This window comes from Diprion similis, chromosome 3, assembly GCF_021155765.1.
Source record: "Diprion similis isolate iyDipSimi1 chromosome 3, iyDipSimi1.1, whole genome shotgun sequence".
NCBI classification, from domain to species: domain Eukaryota; kingdom Metazoa; phylum Arthropoda; class Insecta; order Hymenoptera; family Diprionidae; genus Diprion; species Diprion similis.
Window position 1 is genome coordinate 7,300,065 of NC_060107.1, and position 20,102 is coordinate 7,320,166.

General features: G+C 34.5%; 1 protein-coding gene across 13 annotated transcripts in view; it reads right to left on the reverse strand.

Annotated features, from left to right (window-relative positions):
• LOC124404604 (potassium channel subfamily T member 2) overlaps positions 1–20,102 on the reverse strand; it is a 144,715-nt gene that overhangs the window by 84,980 nt on the left and 39,633 nt on the right. Inside the window, exon 1 of one of the 13 annotated variants that reach the window (XM_046878899.1) lies at positions 2,998–3,158. The exons of 10 other annotated variants lie outside the window; for them this stretch is intronic. The gene's annotated coding sequence lies outside the window, so the exon portion shown is untranslated. Of the gene's footprint in view, positions 1–2,997; positions 3,159–20,102 lie in introns of those variants that run through there. 2 more of the 13 variants (XM_046878906.1, XM_046878900.1) reach the window with 2 other exon arrangements.

Here is a 20,102-nt window from a genome sequence, read left to right on the forward strand (position 1 = left end):
CGAGTGCATAATTATATATTTTCGGCTGTCCATAAAGTTAAACATGATGGTTAACAGCGAGGGTAACTCAACTCCTCGCCCCGGCAACAACGGGTGGTTTTCATTTAATTGGTTAATTAAACTTGGGTTAACTCCGAGGGGAGAAGAACGTTGCATAATTCAAGGTAGAATAAAGCGCAAAGCATGAAGTCATAAAGCGTAAAATTATATCTCAAGAGTTTCGAGCAGTTTTAACTCGGAATACTTCCTACGTAGATATATGATATACATATATACGTGTAGTTTTCAGCCTTTTATGTTATGCGCACAATATGTCCGTTGTGAAAGGAGCTTGAGGGGGCACGTTGGTACGGTATAGTGGGAAATGGTAGAGAATTTCCAGGCGTGACATATGTACCTACGTGAGTGCACGGGTGATTTATTCAGAGGGAGTCGTAAAACTCGATTGCGGGTCGCGAGTCCTTCTGAAACGATTTTATTAACCACCCGGATCTGGTTAAGCTCGGCAATTGAACTTACAGTCAAAACGTTTCCCTCGTTTGCATTTATCTTACCCTTATACAGAAAATCAGAATGAGTTATGCCCCAGGGTTGAGCGTCCTCCTTCAACGAGGAAGCAAACACCGAGGGATATTCGGGGTTTGAATACTGCGAGTGCAGAAAAAGAAATGGTGGAAATACGGGGGAGCGAGTGTCTCTGCTTTGCTGTATTTATCCTGTGAAAGGACTGCTTCGATGTGACCTAAGGAGATGAGGAAAGGAGGAAGAAAAATGTCGAGATTGTACAAAGACTTTCCTCGCTGTTCGAACCGGTTCAACTCTGTCAATATTATACTGCATCAAAAGTGGAATAATTTTGTTCAGAGTCCGTTTGATGCTGTGTACACTGAAATATTCTTTCACAAGAATTAGCCTCATACTGCAGTTGCAGCTCCGAACGCGATGAACGATGTACTGAACTTTTCACCAAATTTAAAAGCACAATAATTTCACTTATGATACAACGTTTGACAACCGATGTCGATGGTGGTCTTACTCTACTCGATGTGGCTTGACAGAGATTTGATCGGGATGGTCAGACCAGCAGTACTGACAGACTGACACGGTCACAAGACGTGAACTCTCTCTTATAAACATGCGGATCCATTCACCGAACAGACTCCATCGACCGTTCAATTAGCAGCATTAATACCGGATAAAATTTCACCTCCACTACATGCCAAGCTATGATGTCTAACCACCGTCTGAGTGGATGACATGAGTATACATTTGGCACGGGGTGAATGGATGAGGGATTTTCGACCGCTGCATTAACGTTGCTTACCCTTCGTTGATGTGCTCCATTATCCTGAGCGACAACATTGCTAAATCCCTAACGAAGCCGTTAGCTTTCATTCGGAGCACGAATAGTTCCACGTGTCTGTTTAACAATGATTACTTCATCGCCATTCGACGTATTTGATAAGCCGTTCGAAAACCGTAATAACCGCCAAATGTACTCTATGCAAGTAATGTCGATAATAGTACTTGCAGTCTTCTGAAGAAGTTCGACGTCAGTAACTGACGGTACGGAGAGAATGAGGATTGGATTGGTACAAGTCAAGATCCAAGTCCGGTCAGACTAAACCTGTGTTTTTTTCTCAGCATCGATTACTGCTGACGAAGTTTCGTCATAGTAGATGACGGTGCAGAAAGAATGAGGATTGAACTGGTAGATCGTCGATCACGACGAATCAAAGTCTGCGCGCTAGATTGAACTACATGAGAAGTCTTATATCGCTCGGAGTAACAAGCTTCCGATGGAAAAACCGTCGATTTTCGATGTCTATTGATCTACTCCGCGGTAGTACTTGATCCGAAGGCGAAACAGGTCGCAAAAAAGGTCTGAGAATGTCTGAATCCCCGAGTGTATCCGCAATAAAAGTGGAGTCTTGCATGTCTCTGCAGACTCGGAATCACCGTTGAGGTTAAGAGCGGTTCGGGGCTTGGTTTCAAGTGGTTTTCTCGCGAGTAAGGCACTCGGCCCATGCTTTGTTCTAAGAGGGTTACATAAGAGAGAGAGGCTGAGGTCCTTCCTGACGTGGCGTTTTCCTACGTAGCTGCTACTGTAACAGGGTTATGCACACAATGCAGAGAAGTTCTCCTCGAGGCTCACCGATCGCGGATTTCCTCCCCTGCATTTCTCACCGAGTGATTGATTGTGCCTGGTTTCTGCACTCTCTTTCCCGCCCATTCACCGAGAGACTTTGACACGTTGAAGGGTGTTTTGTCCCACCAAGAGGTATGTATGCTTCTCTGCTCATTGTCAGTTTCGTCCCGTTTCGAACCGGCGTATCAAAGCACTCGTGACATCGCGGCGCGTGTCTTTGGACAGGAATATCGAAAGTTCTATTTCCTGTTATTACCATGAATCTTATACGTCATTCGGGAGTTACTATTCGTATACGAAATTCTGCCTCGATTTCATTCACTCGTTATGTTTATACGCTTGAAGATTTTCTCACTAAAAGTGCTTTGACCGAAAGATAATTGCACTTTGTTACCGATGACGAAGAGTTCTTGATCAAGTGGTTTTCGTAAAGTGTAAGTATGAGAAGTTCCTTCGACGAGAGAATTTCTCATCGTCAAGATATCTTTAGATTTGTCAATAATTTAAAAGCGAAAGAAAACCTTGCGGGGTATAGATACAGAGTTTATCTGAAAGATCGAAGACGTGACAGTTTCACGTAATCTTACAGTTAATTTACCCGATTGGGCGTTAATTTCTTCGCTGTGATATTTGAAAATAAATCACTCCGCTTGATCATTGGAATGAAATAACTAATTAAGTTAGAAGAGATATCGAAGAGATATTTGAACGAGACATGCAACGTGCTTTAAAAACGAACGTGTCTGTATCATGCTGAAACAAGTAAGTCTGATGCATGCAGAAAGGAGAAAAAAAAGAAGAAGAAGGAGAAGAAGATATTTAAAAATGTCATGGTAACACCAACTTACACTCGAAACACATTTCGTGCAACATGTAGATAAGGATGTATTATATGAAGTCTGTTTCTTTCTGAACTCTGGATATTAAATACCTGCTTATAGATGTGTATGAATAATTTGTTCACTTTGTAAAACTTGCAGTAGACGAATTAGAGATATCGTGAGATAAAGTATCTTATTTTTTATCGGTTTAGAAAAATAATTAATCAATTGATTTAGAAATTCGGAATAATCACTCGTACAATGTAGCGTTTAGATTTAAAAGCAGAGAGCAGCCTTGTTCATTTTTGCAGATTCAATTCAATTTAATTTGTACGTATCGCAATTACGGATTGGTAGAAATTTTTGTATATAATATTTATATATCTGCGTGAATTATGGTATATTGTACGTAGATGGTATTAGTCGTAGGTTTAACTAGTTTTATAAAGTTTATAAAATACCTTAGTTTCACCTATCATAGGTTTAATTGACAAATTATCTTCAGTTTGAATAATACGATAATATGGCCCCTTCGAAGTTCAGGTAAAGTTTTTAACAAACTATCATTAAATTATTGGTCGTTAAATACGTCGATTATAACAAGGCTCAATAGTGAATTAGATTTATATTCTCGCTATATGTGTTCTCTCAAAAATTTAACACCTTTTTTCCACTCGCCTAGTTTATATCCAATTCATATTTTCCTCACGATTTCGTTTAAAATCATCTAATTTTACACAGTTGGCTTATAATTATAGTGATGTTGAGTTATAATTATATTTCTGCAGTCGGTTGGTTGAAATTATATTATTATCTGAAAATTATCATTATCCTTGTTATCATTATCAGTATTATTATCGTCATTATTTTTACTATTCAAATTCGATTCGAGCAAGGAATTTCCCGCTTAAAAAATTTCCCAAAGTTTCCGCAACACGATTCTATCTGTCTTAAGGACAATGGCAGATGTGGCCGGTAAGGTAAACCGTCAATTCAAGACCAAAGCAGGATCCACGAGTCAAATTTCAACGATTAAGGTTTCGCTGCTGCTGTTGCAGTTAGTCGCAGGCTCGAGGACGGCACGTTTTCCGGATTCGTGACCTGGCGAAGAATTAGGTAAGACCTTAAGAGGCCCTTGGCGAGAGACTAGAAATCAGGAGACAGGAACAAGGAGCGAGAAGGAGGATCTCGTTCCTCTTCCTTTCAAGATGGAACGACGCTGTGATTTTTAGGACTTTTATTAGACCGAGACCACGAGTCGTTTGAACGTAGGCGAACCCGAAAGTTAGCTGTTTTTCTTTTTTTGCAAAAGTCTTCTCTGAGGTCTGAATATTGAGAAGTTATTTTTTATTCGAATATGTGCGCTAAATATTGCAAATTAAACGGTCTTTTGAAGAAATAAGTTTTCGAATGGAAAATTAATCTCAAAGGTAGTGAAAAACATCAGAAAATTGACATCGATCAATAGAAAAATTGAAAAAAAAAACTCACCCTTTGTTAGAAGCGCTTCTAACTATCAATCTTTCGCGCTTCTAATAAAGGACGAATTTTTTTTTTTTTTTTTTCTTCAATATTCTACCGATCGATGCTAGTTTTTCACTGACCTAGATTAATTTTCAATTAAAAAACTTATTAACTCTCCACCAGGAAGAGAATTTTTTAAAAAGAACGTTTAATTTCCAAAGTATGCGGTGCAATATTTCGATAAAAAAAAAAAAAATTCTCAATACTTAGACCTCGAGGAACATTTTTGCACCAAAAAAAAAAAAAAATCGAAAGTGCCAGAAATTTGGGTTTAGCCCGTGTTCAAACGACCCGTGAGACACGAGAAAATTCAATTTTTCCTTACACATATATGTATGCTTGTAACTGTAAGCTTACACGGTGTAGACGTAAATAAAGGCAGTATGATTTTTTTTCTACCAGCTTTATGATCCCTATGGGATAAGCGCGAATGTTCAGCTAGCTAAAAGAATTGCGAAAGGCTTCGTTGTTGCGATTTGACATCGTTCTTACCCTCCTCCCCCATCACTTTTACATCACCGAGAAAAAAGTTTTATATTCAATGTGTACACGAATAATTGATTATCTTTTTACGTAACATTTTGCAGCTCGAATATTCATTGGCAAAAACGACGCGACGGTTCGAACTTTCCAAAAAATTAGAATTGATTATGTATACTTGGTCGATCTGATTGTTCCGTTTGAAAAATTGTTTTTTTATATAATGCGCATTATAAATTTTTATAGAACAATTTTCACAACTTTTTGGCGTATAAATCGGTACAAGGAAATTACTTTGGAAATTTTTGTGAGATCGTTGATTTTTTTTTGTTTTTTCTCGCGATGGTATTGGTGAAAAAGAAAACTGACAAAAACGAGGACCAAGTCAGTATTATTTCTTGATTTATTCACGGCAAGTCATTATACTGCCTGAAATGTGGGTCTTTGTTCTTTAATTCCTTTGTTTCCTTCTCTTCTTTCCACTTCTAGCTTATTGTTAACTGCAATTCTCTGTAGTGTATAAAAAGTAAAAGAGCACCTCAGTACGACAAAAGTAATGTCGACGGGAATTAAAAGGGATCGCAAGAAAAAAGAAATGAAAACAGTGAACAAATAAGCAAGTTCAAAAACAAGATTCAAGTTTTTCGCAAAGTAATCAGTTTGTAATTTTTCTTCTACGTCAAGAGAAAAAAAAAGATAATTCTGAATTTTACAAACAGTTTTGAATTTCATAATTTTTTTTTTTTTTTTTTGACATGTATAGTTTAGAAAAAAAAAAAGAACAAATAAAATATATAAGTGTGAACTGATTTTTTTTTTTTTAATTTCGCTATCCGATCTATACGCGAATAAAATTTTTTCATGAAAAGATCCAAGACTCTTCCTCGTTCAAATTTTGACTCGGAAAATTTGACGGGATATTTATGCGAGGCCCGAATACGGATAAATGCTAATTGTTTTTTCATCGTCACAATTCAATTACTCCTCGAGATTCAATCTCGTTCGTGGACCAAGAATTTCTCGTTCAACACTCCTCGGCCGAACTCCTCCCTATTCCTCCTCCACCCTTTACTCTTCCTCCTCCTCGCTAGCCATCAACTTTCACGACTGATTTCCCGTGGGCCACAGTTCGATTTATAGGCCTCGAATCGTTCGGAAGTTTCACGTAAATCTTGTTTTTTTTTTTTTTTTTTGTTTTTGTCTTTGTTTTGTTTTTACAAAACTGAACAAATTCGATTCATTATCTGCCGTATATCGCGAGAATTTATCCTGTCTGTTCATTTGGTCCAATCAGCCACACTCCAATGTTAGACGTAAGAAAATTGAGGAGGAAAAAAAGGAAGCAGAAAAAATAAAAACAAATTGGCTACTTTGCGAAAAAATGCATGTAAAACGACTAGACCAAAGAATTAAATGATATTCAATAGTTCGATTATTATTAGTATTTTTGTTTCCTTTTTTTTTCAATCAATTGAATTATACAATTGATTAAAAAACATTAGAATAAACGTTTCTTAGCAAGTTTCTATTTCACCTCCGGTTTTCAAGTTTTTTCTCGACTTTTTCCGTACAAATTTCAGACTTTTCACGTGATCTCAATACCTGCAATGTCAATTATTCTGCCTTATTTTATCGCGCTTATATCTCTGGAAAAAAAAAAGAAAACTTGAAAAAGTATTATCAGCTTATTCACGTATCGAGCAACAGCCGACAGTGTGCAATATGCGCGCTTGGATTAATAGCTTAAAATGTACATTGAAAGTAGGATTTCGACGATATTTCATATTTGACTTTTGACTTTCGAACTGAAGGACCGTGGGCATTTAATATCTGGCGCTGATGCACTTTTGTACAGGATTCAAAACTACTGAGCTGTAAAATGAAAGTCGCGCGAACAATGACGAGAAAAATATTTCATTCAAATTACCGCTTGTGAACGAGTTTTTTCTTCTTTATCTTTATCTTTTTTTCTTTTTTCCTTATCATACGAAGCAATTTCGTGCTTGTTCTTTTACTTCACGAACTACGGCAAATCGTTTTACTCGCATTCAAGAGGATTTTACTGGTCTTATGAAATTATTTCATACTCGACTCGCGGTGCTAAATAATTAATTGCGTTATAAATACCACGTTTTTATTACGCGAATTTGCATTAATTAATATCATCAACAAAACTCTTGAGAAATTTAAAGCCTTTTACAAAATAACGAGTAATTAGTCAGGGTTGAATAAATATTTTATTTATTTTTTTTTTGTTTTTTTTTTCACCTTCAGTACAAATGAAACTAAATCAGAATAACGATAAAAAAAACCGTATTTATTTCGCAGCAAGTTTTTTCACTGTGATGCGGTAAAAATGAACCGATGTAAAAAAAAAAAAAAAAAAAAAAACGAATGCGACAAGAAAACGGCGATAAAGAAGATAAACGCACCGCGATATGAAAGATGAGGGTTCCTTTTAGTGGAATTGTCTGTTCGCGAATCTGCGGAGATCCTGAAAACCCATTTAATCGATCGTTAATCGTGATTTATAGTGACGAGCCGAACGGTCATCGCTATCTAATTTTATGACTGATTCGTTGACGAAATTTGATCGGTGATAAATTTCGTGCGCGATAATTGTGATATATTCCATGAGTCTGTTATAAATCATTCCCTCTGATAAATTTGACGTGACAATTTGAACCCGTATAAAAAAAAAAAAAAAAAAAAAAAAACTAAAAGAACAAACGCAGAAAAAGGATTAAAAAAAAAAAACCAACTCTCGAGTATTCCAGCAGTATTTTTTTTTTTTTTTTTTTTTGCATAATAAAATTTTCCGACAAATCAGAATGAGAGTAGAATTTTCCAAATGCTAATGCCCCGTCAGAAAATAAATTTTTTCTTTCCTCACAGTATTAACTGCAGTCGTTTATACGTCGTACAAAAAAAAAAACTTTATATTCTCGACGTAATAATAAGGAACTGAAGGAACGTGATGAAAAAAGATGAAAAAAAGAATAAAGTTGCTCAAGCGCAGCTGCTAGCCGACGACAAATTGGTCCTCAAACTAGCCTCAGTTCCTGTTTTCACTTGACTTTCTTGCATAAAAAAAAAAAAAAAATTCTCTCTGCAGCAGATTCAGGCACGAATCCTCATCTTCGGAGGGAGATTATTATTTGTATTATTATTACCCGTTATTGTTATTATTATTATTATTATTATTACTGTATGAGGGCCTTCTATTCATCTTGCAGTATTGATCGGATTAGGATTAGCTTATTCCCCAGTTGAATTGATGTAAATTGACTAGCGGCAAAAGGATCACCGCTACGTCAAATGCCAAATGGTGCCGGAAATACGCGAGTGAATTTTAATTCACTCGAGACTTCTTTCGCGTTGGCGGACAAAACCATCAGATCAATTTTATTCTCAACTTTGTGGAATTTTCATAAAATGCGCAGAATTTAGAGAGTTCGAAGCGTGATTAATTATATGTTAAATGAATGATGTAAAATTCGTTTGTGATATTAATTCAATATACCCGTAACATAAATCAGTCTGAACGAGAATAAAATTTTTTTTTTCAAAATAATTCTCATAATTGTTGTACAATAAATATATTTATTCGAAGGTTTTTTTTCTTCTCAGAAATATTTATAAAGAAAATGGAATTTTCAATTTTTTTCACTTCTCTGAAATGAAACGATAAAAATTGTATTGTGTAATCGATATACCTAATATTATAGATTATTAAAAGTTGTGACAAAAAATCAACTTGTTGTAATTAGAAAATAGTATGAAATTCCAACCTGTTCTTTATTATTTTTTTTTTTTAACTGTACACAATTATATGCGTCTACGCGCAATTGGAGTGTATAAAAGGGTGTAGAATATTGTGATAATGAAGCGAAGATGATCGGGTCTAATTAGCTCCGGATTAGCCGGATCGCTTTTCCAAGATTCCAAGACTCGCGTTTGTCGCAGCAGCAGCGCGGATTCTCGCACCGAATACCCGCCAATTTGAGGTATCAAATTACCAACAACCTCGTGCCGGCAATTCGAAGACGGCAATTTAACCGTGCGGGAGAACTTCGACTCGAGGGTGATAAACTTTTTGATGATAACGTTGATTAATTTGACAACAAACTGTCAGATTTAATGAATCTTGGTTTTAAATGTTCGGACGCATATATATATGTACATATATATACGAGGTGTATTTTGAACGCTGAAAAAAGTTGCAGATAGGCAAAAATTGATTTTATTATTTAATTTGGACTGAAATTGTTAATATTCGTTTTACAAACTACGAAGATCTATTTGAAAATAGAAGAACAAAAATTGAGGACTGGAATTGTAAACAGAAACTACAACTTATAATTCTCATTATATCTAGGCAGAAATCGCTTGAATATTGTTGAAAATCGATCAAATTACTCGATTTCATCATACGATTACTAATTTCATTCGATAGACAATTTTCTCAAAAATTGACTGCAACAAATTTTTCATTTTATGTATTTCAACAGTCAATTCAATTGCCATTTGTTGTTCACAGGCAATATATCGTTGCAATAATTATTAAGCTGTACAAAGTGTCAACAAAAAACAAGTCTTTCAAAAGATATAAAGAAACTTTCCAGAATTTGTTTTCTCATACATAATAATTTATTTATTGTACAACACGGTGAAAGAATATTCAAGGACAAATTCTAAGTCATCACACGAAGTCAATTCAATTATTAATTCATCCTGCATTTCCGAGCAAAGAAGCTTACCGAGGATAACATCCTTAATCCAAGGCTTGCAGTTGAAATAGCAAAGGCTGCGGCAACCACGCGGTTTCCTCTTTCTGTAGTATTCACTTTATACATAATACACACGTACATATTATATTTATGTGCCTGCCTCGTATGTGTTGAGAGTTTCGATGCGAAAAAAGACAAAAAAAAAAAAAAAAAGAAAAAATGAAAAAATAAATAAGATATTTACAATTTCTGGATTTAACAAATTCGAGAATCGATTTTGAGATAAATAATTAAATGGTAGGTAATAAATAGGCAAATAAATTATGAACAGTTAAATTTCTCTTGAAATGGATGAAAGAGTCAAGTTACGCGAAAGAAACTTTCTGCATAAATTACACGAAAGACTCAACGACGAGAAACAGGTGTCGTCGGTTCTTGCGAATCTGGAATATCGAATGACCCTCTTAAAATCATTGAGCATGGAAAGAACTTCAACAAATAAATCCCCACGACTCACTTTTATACCCCGAAAAGTTTTAGCCGAGAAGGGGTGAATTTTTTAAAGCACTTTGTATACACTCGGGGTCGTTGAGTAACTTGGTTCTTTCAAACTCGCTTTTAGCATGCAAAAAAGTTTGTTTCTATCCAAAATATGGCTGAAAACATGACGCCAAAATCTCGTAATATATTCCATTGTTCAATATTTTACCTATCGATTGTACTTGGTTTAAAGCATTAAAAAATTCGCACAACAAGTCAATTTTTTTGAATAACAATTTACAAAAAGTTGATCGGAAATTAGAATATTTTTTAGAAATTTCCTTCAAGGTAAAAAGCAAACAAACTACATACTATCCTTTAGTTTAAAGAGATTCATAAATGATTAAATGGATAAAATTCATCTCGACGCGTTGATTTATTAAAAAAAAATTTGTTCCATTGACTAAATGAGTGAAAATTTTTTTCGTCATTTGTTGGAATAAATTCGCGAATGAAGAAATGATATTGTGATATAGGAAATGCGAATACGCGGTATCAGAAAAAGCGCCATAAACATCCGGAAACGATGTCGTAAATCTGTTTGGTCGAGAGGACGGAAAACCCAAGGCAAGAAATATATATTTGATGGAAAATATCCGAATGGTACGCCCATCAAGAGATCAAACGACTTATGGAGAGCCACAAGGTGACCTAAGAATCCATACTTATTCAAGTCTGTGTTCCATTTTTTACTCTCGCAGATTTGAGAGCGAAAGATAGCGTGTTGAAAGTGAACAGTTGTTATCACGATCAAATCAAGTTGCAGAATTTTTTTTGTAACTTTAAAGCGGTCGAAAACGGAAAAACACATTCAGCGTTAGCGCAGTTTTATATTTTATTACCTACATTACCTTTTTGCCCGAAAGGGAAGTATCGATAAAAAAAAGCTTACCGCAGTAAAGTTAGTGGATTTTTACTGCTGCAATTAAAAAGTCCAGAGAAAAAGCCGTTTTGCAAAGATCGTATAATTTTTGTTCGAGAACCAATTTCTTGCGAATTGATACAAATATTGTTTCAACGAATTATATGAGAATTATTTTTATCGAAAGTAACTTAAGAAAACAAAATAAATAAATAAATAAATAATTTTAATAGGAATGTTAATATAATATTCATGAAATCTTGAAATTTTCATCGACTTTTCATAGTCAGCAAAAAGGAGTAAAATTTTCTTGACAAAAATCATAGATATCGGAGTTTTTACTTCTAGACCGGAAAAGGCTGGAACTTTATAAAATCATTATAAGTGAAGTAAAAAGACGATGTGTAAGCTGGTTTAGAATAGCACGGAAATTTTGTGCTGTCCTCCACTTATAATCGTGAAAAAAAAAAATGTCAAGTCCATTAGCGAGTTATTTTATAAATAATTGAAATAGCGTGACGTCAAGGGACTCAAGCTTGAATTTTAATAATAACTTATTAAAGCGGAGCTATTCCATTTCCGGTCCCTGAAACCTGCGAAGGGGACAAAAATTGGCAAGAAATTTTTGCGACGTTTTGACAAGCTCAGCAAATTCCGAGATAACTGGACGCGAGTTTATTTTTTATTTACTTTTATCCTGTTAGTTTTTTCTAAAATTATACAAATTAATTGCGGCTTGGCCCCGAGTTTTTTTTTTTACACAGTGTGGCATTTTGCTATTTCGCACCTTTTCCACCCGGGTAATCAGTATTTTCGCTGTTTCCTTTGACGTTCTAATGGTTTGATCGGCGACCAATTTCCTACCTGTCACCTACGGGGATGTTTTCGCATTTCGAACTGAAAAGCGAGTCGCAGAGCTGTGATTATTTTTCTGAAAATATCAAATTTATACCGTCAAGTGTACAAACTATATACCATCGAAAAATTGCTGAAACATGTTATTAACGGACTTGAAAAATTTATAATCTGCTATTTTTTTTCAGCGTTTATGTTTCAATTTCCGGTATTTAATCTACATCTAATCGGGCATGGCTGAGAATTTTTCAACCCAGTTTCAGTCAATTCTAAAAGAAATAACGAAATGTAAAAATATGTTGCAAAATATCTCATCATACTTCGAGAAGCATCAACATCCTTCGAATACACGTGAATTTCAACAATTTCTGCAAACAAGAGCTTCAAACGAATGAACCTAGATCGATTCTATTTTCCGTAAGAAAATTGAAAATTTTTGTAAGGACGCGACCGTGAATTACGCCTGAGTGAAAAATGAATTTTGAAACGTTTAAAAAGAGTGCGAATGGTATCGAATAAAAAAGAAACCGTTCTAAATCACATATTGGACGAGTAGGTATCATGAGAATGAAAAGAAGATTGAATTGAACGAAGTTCCATTCAATTTCCTTCTTGTAACCACTTCTATTGGGAAGGGATGGCGATGGATAGGGGGAAGAAAAAAATAATCAAATAAAAAACAATGAAATATTTCAATTGGCTCAAATTTAATTGCGTCCAAGATTTTCACCTTGTAACTTTCAATTCGGCACGAAAAAAACCGGAAACGAATCTTCCAATCGTCCGGATTTATTGACACTGAACTAAATTCTAGGGGTTAATCACTCACGGGTTTCAAGATTATAAAGGATTACAAAATATTTCACATGTTTTCAGTATATTTCAAAAGATTTTCACAGATTTCAAATGATTTCAAAGACTTCGGAATAAATCAAGAGATTACAAATGATTTCAAACGATTTCAGGAGATTACTAAGCATCTCAAAGGATTACAACTGATTTCAATATATTTCAGAATATTTCACAGATTCAAAAAGACTTCAATAATTTCAAAAGATTCCGGTAGATTTCAGTGGATTTTAAAAGATTTCAGTGAATTTCAGACGATTTCAAGAGACTTCACAAGATTCACCGAAAGGTGTGCACCATATTTCAAGGATGACCCCTCGACAAAATTCCAATTCGCGAATTCGAATACTTCCATCTCGTGCAAAAATGTGTGCGTCAAGGGGTTGGAATAATCAACCGTTAGGTGAAATTAGCAAGTGTGATCAAAGGGTTTGCACTGCGCAGGCAGCGAGCGTGTATCATACGCATTTATCACCTGATTACATGCAATTATTTCCCCGCCGTTTGATTCGAGTCTGCAAAATTCTACGCTGCCAACTCGAAGAACTTCTGATCCTGATTTCATCCGCGGTTGTGTATTTAAAAATGCCTCGAACTCCAAGACAAGGACTCGAATTTTCCTCAACTTTCCACTTTTTTTATTTCTATCAAACACTGTAATAGAAATAAAAAAAAAAAAATAATAATAATAATAATAATAGTAATGACAATAATATAGAATATTTTTCTTTTAAGGAATTTCCTACTTTTTATCCGCTGTTAAAATTGATAATAATATCTTTTCTCCTCCCACTTATCCAACGAATTTTCAAGAATTTTATTTAACGAATAGGGATTTAGTGATTCTCGTTTTCTAATTATTCCATAGTCACTTTACGTGGTTTCGCATTGTATATATATGACTTCATCGAATATTCATGAAATCGAGCGAATCGAACGAAGTGAAATTTTTTTCGTCACATATATATAATTGTATATGTATAGTATATATACCACTGATAATTGGAAATTTGATTCTCATCGTGATTCAAGCTTCTACGTGTGTGCATACATGCGTATACACATATGCATGTACATACATATGCACAGGCTGATCGCGTGTCTATACCAATCACTCCTAGAGCTCAAAGAGAAAATTATTTCAAATTCAATCAACGCTCCTGTCGGCAATGCCTGGTTATTGCAGATATATTGCACAAATTCTACAATGATCCGCAGTTGTTCTACTGTCATAATTGAATTATAGTTCACAGTTTGCACGCAATTTTTCATGCTTTTCAGTACGATTAAATAGGACAGGTTATACGTAAACGAGGAATTATATGACTAATCGAGTGATGATAATTAACTCTGGTAATTTCTAATAAATCTCTAAATTTCAAATTTCAAATAAATACCCGAATTCATATTCCCCGGTCTTAGTTTCTAGTCGTGTTTACTGTAATACAGCCTTCAAGTATTTTCATACCAAGAAAAAAAAGCTTTTTTAGAATACGAGTTCATTAAAAAATTCAGCTGTTTAAAACAAAGATTGATCTTAATCCAAATAAAATAAAATCTTTATTCCTGAAGATTGAACAACATTCGAACCGTTATCCTAAAAACTTAACGATTTTACTAAAAGTTTCTAGTAGCCGTATAGAAAAAAAAAAAAAAAAAAAAAATAATAATTTTTGAACGAAATTTTTCGAAACAGCGATTCCGACTGGAAAGGTTAATAGGCAATAAAATGATCGTAAAAGATATTTCGTCAAATGGTCGTCTAATTAGGATCCCAGTACACGGCTGACCTAATAGCACGTAATTATTTAGGCTGCGTAGCAATTGGATGTAAGTCACGGGTATTTAATATCTGAAAGAAGCGATCAGGTTACGATCGGACACTGATGAAGACCGTGCATGCTGAAATTCAAACGCCAGGTAGTCAGTCGATGCTTCGTAGTTGGTATGCGTCCGCGATTTCACGGGTGGAATCGATATTTTAGGCACGATTCGAAGATACGTTTCAAAGCATAAACGGAACTCGCCTCACGTTTCTTACACACGTATACGTACATATATGCGTTCGTGTGTTTTGCGAAAACTTTGTTGCCTCCGGCTTCGCATTCCTCGCGAATATTCACAGATTTTATAATATATAAATTTATTTCTGCAAGTAGTTTTCCTCCCCCCCGTCCGTTTTTTTTTTTTTTTTTTTTTTTTTTAATTTTATCTCTTTTTTTTAGGTTGCATCTTTGATTTGTACGAAATTTACTTATTATTTTCTGATTTCATAAAACTACTGCACAGAAATCATGGCGGAAAAAATCAGGACAAGAATAAAATTGTTTACTTTATTCAGTTGTGTAATAATCCGACAAATACTTAGTCTACGACGATGCATTTTGCAAAAGTATCGATTTACGTCCAATCAATCTCGACACACGTCGAGAATTCCAGGATTTCTATCCCATAAAGAAAGCAAATGAAAAAAAAGGAAATCAAAGCAAAGCTGCGAGGCGAGGCGGGACGAGACGAGATGAGATGATATGAAAGGAAGTGACTGACGCATCGCGTCGTTGAATATATATATATATATATATGTACACAGGATTCACCAGATCGAAGTTAGTAAAATTAACGTAGCAAAATATTGAAACTAAAATGATTGTTTAAAAAATTGAGAACAAATTTCTAGGAGTTTAATTAACAAAATTCTAAATGCACTTTGCTTAAAAAAAAAAAAAAAATTATAATAATAATAGTAGATTAGTCTGAGACGATTTTACAGTTGCAAAATAACGATTTTTCCTAAAAATAAATCTTTATATTAACGTTACGAACTTCACTCTGCAGAATGACGGACTCGCTCGTTCATCCAATTAATCTCGATATCGGAAATACGAGGTCGATTGTTCGATGATATCCTCGTATTCCCGGCGAGTAAAGGGTCGGTTGATGTGGATCGACTCGAAGGTTTGAACCCTCCGAGCGGCCTCGTGATGAAGGTTTATTGCGGAAAAGTAGGCGCCCAAACTTAAACCGTACGTCGCCTTTTACGCAATTTGTTACCATTAGTGATCTCGCCTCTCGTAAATCCTAAAAAAATTTTATTCCTCCTACCCGCGTTGTGCGTGGATAATTTCACGAGGGTGAAAAAATCTGGGGCTAAACTTCGTTTTTTCGAGTCAGAATATCGAGCGGAATAAAATTAAATCTCAGACGATGGTATTCGGGTTGAAAAAGAATTGCAAATTCGTTTGATTGCGAGAGGGAAGGAAGAAATCAAGTCTCAATACTGATCTGAATTGATTTTTTTTTTTCCTCTTCTTTCAATTATTCTAATTACTCTTTCACGACGTTATTAATTATCGAAATTTGCGTGGTTGGCATAATTGTTGATCTTATATTTTCTCTTTACCTTGTCAATTAGGTGTATCGAAAAGGTATCGTCTTTAGAAAAACTGGATATGCTGCAACTTCCGAAGATTACCCAAAACTTAGGAAAACCGCTAATGAAACTTGAAAAAACTAAAATCTTGTAAATTTACCTTCTCAAGTGATTCTAAATGTGCGATATAAAATGGTAATTTTTTTTCAACGTTACCTCGTCGAGGTATTGTAACAATAAAATTCAATTTCATCAATTTTCTCACAATTAGTTATTATACACATGAATATCATCAGCATTTGCTTTTCTCATTTTCAGGAGAAGCTGAGTGATAATTAAAAAGTGAAGTGAATATTTTTCCTCGCAGAGTGTCGATGTAATCGGCCCAATTATGCACTATATATCGAAGCATTGGGACTTGATTAAAGACGCCGGCGAGAGATGGGGTGAAGAGAATTAGAGAGGCAAAATTAGAGACTCGATATCTCGTTATGAATATACATGTATATATATATATATATATACGTAATACATATATTTCCCAAGTCTCCGTATAATGGTGTACTCACACCAGCAAGTAACTATTTGCGGTATAATCATCTGCGATTGTATAATCAAGGAAGAAGTTGCGCGAAGGGGAAAATCTTATCGTTAAACAGAAAATTGAAATCAAAGCTCACCTTAATTACTCCACCGAATTGACTTATAGCTTGTATACATACATACATATATACATACATAGAAGGGTGTTTCGGAAAAAAATAGTTTACGGTTTTCCTTTGTAGCACTCCAAGTAATATGTTTGTTCAGGTTAAAAGGAAATATTCTGCAAAAAGCTGAGCGTTCTACGCTATTTGATTTTTCACTTCTTTTCACATTTTTTTTTTTTTTATAAATTGCACAGCTCGATATTATACAAGGTGTTGTAAAAAAATTCACAGAAATCATGTCGCCAGTGAAGTATTTTCTTTACTGTCTATAAAAATGGTTTATAGTGTAGGTATTTCGTAAGGAATTGAGGAAAACGTGACGACAATAAAAATGAGATCAATTATGGAGACCTAAAATGTATTGAAATAACATAAATCAGGACATAAAGAAAGAATTCTTCGATGGGTAAACGGTAACAATTGTTACTGTTTTTCCTGAATTTTATTACACGAATTGTAAATTTCTCGCTTTAAGTTACGATCATTCTGTTATTGAGATATCCCGATTTATTTAATTGCATTATTTTTATCATTGGATTTCATTTTTGCACAGCTGTTATGTTAATTCTGTCAATTTAGCACAGGGAATCGGATTTCAGACGCGTATTCCGAGTATTTGTCTAATCCCAAAGTGAATTTTTTTCCAGATATAAGACTTGATCAGTGAACGAGGGGTGAGAAATTAATTCTTGAATCTATTTGAAGCTTATCGCGAAATTTTAATTTGTGACACAAATACAAGGCTTATTCAATTCAGTTAACAATTGCAGAAACGCTGACAAGAAGTCAAATGTATTATATTATTTTTCTATAATTATATGCGTTTTAATGACGTATATTTTACATAAACAAAACAATAAAGTATATCAAGAGAGTTTAATTGAGATAAGTTTTGATTTTAATATTCTATTTTTCGTTCAATATGCGAAACCAAAATTCATTTTGTTTAATTACTCTTAATTTTGCATTCTGTGGGCTTGTTTCACTCGGTCTTAGGGCAAATTATATTAATTTACGTGATTGCATTCACACCGCGATGTGTATAATGCACAAACGAGCCAATTATGTAGATTTAACGGAGAAGTTGTACAAACTTTGGCAAATTTCCACCTGTTGAATTCTTATGTACAACAAACGCGTAGCTTAATATTATACATACGCATATAATTTACATTTATTTATGTATGTACCTATGTATAACTATATACATGTAAGTACCTGCATAGATTTGCCGCGCGTTTGAAAGTAATTTGCGAATTGTTTTTTATTTTTTTTTTAAGGTGAAAAATTGAAACAATCACGATCTGCATTGCAAAGAAATAGCAAATGGCAGTAGGGTTAAAAGAATTATCCCCGTTAAAATAGGCACGATTGCAAAAGAATTGACGAAAAAAGTTTTGACCAAACGTCACCTGTTCGCTGTATCTTTATTTTACTTTTTTTTTTTCAAAATTTGTATCGCATTTTAGTTTATCTTACAGGAAACAGAGACATGGAGAAAAATAGAGATGGACAGAGATAGACGTCAGAGAGGGTTCAACGGAGGTCAGCGAGGGTCAGGCTGGAGGGGGAAATGCAATTTAATTCAAGGATCACCGCGGATCGAAGTCAAATAAGTTGGAGAGGTCAGAACGGGGTTCAGGTTTCCAGTAACACGAAGTCGAGGAGATGAATATCACGTGTAGCAAACAGAAATAAGAATAAAGCTTTCAAAAGCGGTGAGAGATTGTGAAAAAATTTGTAGAAATCAAAAAAGAAACGAGCGGTTTTCCGCGCTTGATTCAATTGTTTTCCCATCTCTATTTTTACTCTCCATTTTTCCATTTTCCTCGTTCTTTTCTTATTTTTATTTCACGTGAACGAGAAGCCGGTGTGCGTAAGTTATAGTCTAGGTTCTCAATACGCGGATATCGAAGGTCGATGTAAGTCCGTGCAATTAACCCTAATGAGAGAAGGTTCAAAAAGACCCTTAGCACTCCGGGCAGAGCGGGAAACGATCTTTGTTCGATCATACATCCGACTTTGCTGTTCAATAGATCAATAAATTAATCAATCCTCTGATTCACCTGTGTAGTTCCGTATCGTTATAGTAATTAAAACGAGTTTTCAGTCACACGCGATATATAACGATATTTCACAAATATATAACCAATTGCCAGTATATTTTCACGATTATTATTATTATGTCGGTAAAAACGAATCGATAAATAAATTAATCTGACAGAGAAGATGAGGTAAAGTAAGAAGTAAATTAAATTGTTAAAAATTCACTTTCTTCTTAAGGGTTCCTTTTTTTTTTATTAATATAACATTTCTATCCGATGCTGGTTTAATAATATCACCGGAATCACATGAGTTAATTAACAACAATTTACTGGCTGGCGGTATAATATAATTCATCACGTGCCCATTAAGTTTGTTCAACTGTTTGTTGTTTGTAGATGAAAAAAGGGTGAAATTAAGAGGGGATGATTTCTGCGATCTCGCCGATATAATAACCCGAATTGTGAATAATCCGAAAATGAAGGACGACTAGAAATCGTTCTAAAATACTACACAATTTTTTTACTGTATTCAAGTGTTTTTCTATTATTACTTTGCGTATTTTTCGGACAGAAATTTTCTCAACCTGAGAACAAATCATAAGTTTGACCAATAAGATTTCAAAAATTTTGGAAAACCAAACTCTGTCTCACGGTACATATCACCGACGAAATCGTAATTACAAAAGGTTATAATTATTTATAATTCATCACCTTTCTGCCTTATAAATATTACGGTGTAAAAGTAATGAGTATGTAAATACAGGCGGTTAAAATTTCCGTTCAATTAGAATTTTCATCTGCAATTTCAAGTCGTTCAAATCGTATTAAATTTTTATCCACGCTAATTCACGCTATATATCCACACGTATAATGTATTACATACATATATTGTATAATATACATACAGCATAGAATACATGTAATTATATTTCACGTTAATATGTAAATAATATGAAACGACGATGATTTTATTCAATGTTAATCGTCGTCACTACTTACATTATACTCGTCATTAAAGCCATTCTACCATAAGCATTTTTTTTTTAATTTGTTTTTTTTTTTTTTTGTATATCACACGAAGGAATTAATCAACTATCCGTGTTATTTATACTTGTTTATTCTACTTGCAATATACGCAGGCGAATATATACCCCTGCCGACACAAAC